Source organism: Vicia villosa, unplaced genomic scaffold (assembly GCF_029867415.1).
Source record: "Vicia villosa cultivar HV-30 ecotype Madison, WI unplaced genomic scaffold, Vvil1.0 ctg.000487F_1_1, whole genome shotgun sequence".
In the NCBI taxonomy this organism is placed as follows: domain Eukaryota; kingdom Viridiplantae; phylum Streptophyta; class Magnoliopsida; order Fabales; family Fabaceae; genus Vicia; species Vicia villosa.
Window position 1 is genome coordinate 694,529 of NW_026705236.1, and position 5,472 is coordinate 700,000.

Sequence of the window (5,472 nt, forward strand, 5' to 3'; positions counted from 1 at the left end):
TGTTTGATCCCCAACAACTACATTTTTTATTGTTTTAAGAACTGGATGGCGCGCCCCATATTTTCTCTCGATTATAAGAAAAAGCAAGGTAATAAATCAGTATTATCACCTCGATTTTTCATATTAACTAAGAGGAAGATATCGTTATTTAATGTTTTTCTATATTTTCATCTTAGCCTGTATTACAGAACCTTATTTTTCCTATTTCTAAAACATAAATGTTGTACCTTTTGCCCATTTCTCAAACAGAAATATTGTACCAAAAATATTCATTATTTACACCAATTGAAAGTCAAAATGGCACACACCTTATAAGTTTACAATAAAACTAAAACAAATGATAAGCCAACATAAGCAATTACCAAAATGCAAGTTCTTGTAGGTCGTCCAAAAGTTCTCTTTTGTGATTTGTAATGGTCGTTAATCACCTATAATTTGAACGATAGTTGGAACCAATTAGGATAATCAACAATAACAACATCAAATCTTTAAACCATTGATCTCAACAACAACAACAATAAAAACATTCAAAATTCAATCTTCAACAACAACTTCAAACTTGAATATCAACAACATGCATCATATAACACTTACTTAAATAAAGGCACGTTAAAAGTAACATAATCATTCTCCAAAATCTCCTCAATGACCCCAAAAAATGCTCTAGCTTCCAGTACAAGATTGGTTTCTTTAGAATTAGAGAATTACATGGATTCAACTTCAACCATAACCCTATTATTTTGCATGGTACTAAGACGATCTTTTTCTTTTTTATAGAATGAAAATTTTGTGATGTCATATCCACTCCAAGTTATTACATTAAACTTAGACATATATGACATCCATTTAATTGTCTCTGATGCACTACTCTCTTTAGAAACCCTTTCATTAAACCAAGTCAAGAAGGTTTTGTTATGCTATGTCAACATCAATTTTTCACCCATCCTGGAGAAATTTTCCTTAATATAACTTTTATGAACGAACAAGTAAGGTTGAAGTGTATCAACAATATTTTATATATACATATTGTGCTTGAAGAATTATTTCTCGGTCCAATGTCTTAACATTTTAACCTTGAGTACCTCCATTAAGATATACCAAAATCACTTCAAATTTATACATTCCAAGGTGACAAAAAGAGATAAAGGAGACTGGTTCCTCATGAAAGTATACACGATCCCTAAGGAATGGGGGATAATCTAGTTATGGGAAGAGCTTTATCAAGTGGCGTCCCAAGTCACAACTAAGGGATAACTTCTAGGAGCGATTTTAATGACCTAATGGAGGTGAAGGATAAGCGAGGAGGAGCTCCATAATCAATCAAGATGTGTAACTTGTTTAGGGATTTAATTAACTGGTGTAATATGATGAATATGGACTCCATAAGTCATAAATTTACTTGGAGAGGACCTATTCATCTGGTATGTGAAATATTTTATGAGAAGTTGAATAGAGCTTTATGTAACGACAATTTGAGGCTCTAATTTCCAGATACATTTGTTAAAGTGTCAACTCGGGTTGATTTTTTGCATCATCACCCTATTTTAATCACTTTAAAGGAGGAATATAGTAGGAGAATTGAGTACAGGTTCAAATTCAAGTGTGCATGGATGTTGGAGGAAACTTATGAGAAGATACAATAGCAGTATGGAAAAGAGGTGATAATCTTAATTTCGATTTGGCAAATGTTAGGAGCCAGACTATTATGTGGAAGATGAATACTGCAAGAAGTAAGCAAATGAAGAAGAACCTGTTCATGTGTAGACTCAATGTATTCAGAAAGCATCTAAAATGATTGAGGCCATGAGGGGCTTAGAAAATTGGAAAGCCGACTTTAAATTGAACTCGCAAAAATTCTTCTTCAAGAGGAATTAATGTGTTTTCAAAGAGCCAGAATGAAGTGGCTAGTAGATGATGATAGAAACACTTGTTTCTAACATGTTAAAGCCTTGACTAAAAGAAGAATGATGAGTTTCAACTTGTCGCTACGTGAAAAAATACAGAGTCGTCATCGAACTTTATTCCTGCTAAAGGGAAGGGGAAACATCGAGAAAACCCCAGGAGAATGGATAAGATGGTCTCGCAACCAAAACTAGGGTACACAATTCGATTATATAAGGGGAATGTATTAACACCCCTCATATTTGTTGTACTCAATAGGATCCACTATGTTTGTTGTTTGTTTCTAAGGGTGTTGTTATCTAAGGGTTTACTTGCCAAAAAGGGGGAAAAGAAAGTTTTAAATTAGTGAGCTCGCCAGGATTTCCTGAACCCTATGCCTACGTATCCTCAATGTGCGATGAAGAAATCATAGCTCCGTAGTTCGTCTAAAAAATGATTATTTGTTGGTTGTTTTTAGTGGACAGTGTTAATGTTCACGTTCTAGCATTAGGCGTTGATGCTCATTGTATGGAGACTTATGTGTTGCCTGTATTGCGGTAGAACATAAATAACACGTCCTTTTATGAAAAGGTTAAATAAAAAAGCCCAAAGGCAAAAAGGTTTGATGTGTGAAGGTTGATTGTTAGGGGGTCATAGCTAAATGGGCACCATATGTAGGAGGCACGTAGCTATATGGTGAATCGGGAAGAATACACCACCAATTCCTTTTCCACCTTTAATTGTGAAAATTGTTTGGTGATTTGATTTGTACTAAAGAATATGAAATGGATGTAAATATCTTGAACGACTGAGTCATGCGTCCCACGTGCAAGAATATTCAGAACAGGGTCGGGAATACACCCTCTCGTTTTTTTCCATCTACTTAAGGCTTGTATCAAATCATCTCGTATTTTTATGAGTTTTTGAATTTTATTGAGAAAAAGAAATTTTTGTTTAATGGAGAAAAAAAGACTAGAAAGAAGGGGAATTTCTCACCTGATGTTATTATGCAAAGTGGACTTAAAGTTAGAATTTTCAAGAAGAAACTACAATTAATTGTTGTTATATTAAAGATTTTAATTAAACCTAAGATTAAATCTTAATTAGTAGAACTAATTCTAAAAATTAATTCAAGTCAAAAATCAATTATAAATATTTAAGTTATTAAAAGTTATAGATGAACACATTGGACCTTAAGGGTCCGTTTGGTTCAACGGAGGGGAGAGGAGGGGAGGGAATTTAATCGAGGGGAGGGGAATGGAGGGGAAGGGATGGGAGGGAATTTAACTAAATATATGTTTGGTTCAAAGAAGGGGAGGGGAGGGGAGGGGAGGGATTTTTAACAACAAGTATGTTTGGTTCACAAGGGGAGGGGAAGGATTTTAATATCAATTTACCTTTTTATCCTTATAAATATTATTGTTTGTGCTTAGTAAAAATAATTCTTAATAAAAACTTGTTCATTCATAAACCATAATATAACCGTAAACAAAAACACACATTAGTTGAACTATATATCTTCAACGCAAATCAAACTATTATCTGAACTTATGATTCATCTAACCCAATAAAATAATTCCTATAATTAAAAATAAATAAAATAAGATTAGAATATTAAAAAAATTAAATAAATAATATTAGAGTTAAAAAATTTATTTATAACATAAATATATTATATTTACATATATTGTATAATGTTATTATTATTATTAATAGTATAATAAAAAAGTCTTATTACTATCATATATAAGAACCGATATAAGTATAAGTATGTTTTTATTATAAAAATAATAATATAATATCAAAAAGGGAACTTCAACAAAATAAAAAGAAAAAACTCACCTGAGAGGAACAACGCACCAATAGCAACCACACAATAGAAAAAAATAAACGTGAAATAATACAGAGAAAAAATCTAGTCTTTAATAATTTAATAAGGACAATCTTGAAATTAAAAAAATAATTGAGGTTGAAATAGGGAAAATAATATAATTATGATTAGTAAATCTTCCCTCCCCTCTGAATCCCTCCAATTTGGAGGGGAGCAAAAAGTGAGTCTAGGAGAGATTTTGCTCCCCTCCCCTCCCTTCCCTTCCCCTTATAAAAAATGAACCAAACACATATTTTTATAAATATCCCCTCCCCTCCTCTCCCCTCCCCTCCATCTACTCCCAACCAAACGGACCCTAAAGTTCTAAATTATTCTCAAAATAATCTAAGGAGTGTGTATTAGCAAAAAGATAATGTAATAAAGAAAATTATTTTGGATACTAAATGTTCAAATGCGATAGAAACCCAAATAAACATTAAGAGCATCTATTTTTTTTATTATATTTTTTTTAATCAAAAATAATTTATTGAATAGATTCAAAAAAACAATACAAACATGTGATCCAAACGATCCAACAATCCTGGAAACAAACTCAAACCAAAACAATACACCTAAGGCATGAGGACACACTTATAGGTCCTCTAAACTTAGGTTTGGCCCAACACCGATACACCGTTGCATTTATAATTTTCGACACCACAGACTCACTGTTAGTGTGTTCCCCAAAGCATATTTGATTCCGATACCGCCAACACTCATAAACTGTCTCCGTGAAGGCGCATTGGAGGATTTTCATTTTCCAGCCTTTCTTGTTGCAAAGACTAGTCATCAAACTCAACTCTGTTTTCCACTCTTCAGGTTGGTGATCCACTTTCAGCCACCGTAAGACACGGCTCCAAACAGATTTCATCACCTCACATCCAAACAAGAAGGTGATTCAGCATTTTTGTATTCCTGCAAAACACACAATTCACGTTCGCTAGCAGGCCAAGTCTATTCAGTCTTGTTTTTGTAGGCAATCTCTCGTGACACGCCATCTACAGCACCTGAATAGCTCTTGCTCTCGCAACATTACCATACATGATCTTCCTCCATATCACGTCAGGCCCTGTGTTCTATTTTTTTTATATTATATTAAAACACGTTTTAGTTTTAATAATATGTATATAAGTTTCGTATTTGTTTTATATGTATTCACTATTTCGTTTTTGTTTTATATAATATATACTGTTCATTTTGTTTTTATATAACATGTATATTTACGTTTTGTTTTTATTATTATATTAGTTATAATTACTGTATATGTCGTTTTATATATAACAGTAGGTATGTTTCAAACTATATACACAAAATTAGTTTTGCAAAATTTTTTTGTCACACTAAATTGAATCCAATTTGATAAATTAATATATTAGATAAACAAATTAAAAATATGTGTATGTGTTTATATATATATATATATATATATATATATATATATATATATATATATATATATATATATATATATTATGTAAATGACAAAATTACCCTTGCAAGAATATAAATTTAGTTTGATAAAAAATAAAATTAGTATTCGTATTTTTAAAATTTTAGTAATTATTTTATTTTTAAATATTCTAATTTTTTTATTTTATTAAATTAATTATTAATATTTTTAATTTAATATCAAATTAATTTTTATTTATATTTTGTCATATTTAATTTTTTATTTTAAAATATATTTTATAGGGGTAAATTAGTAAATCATTTTCTTATTC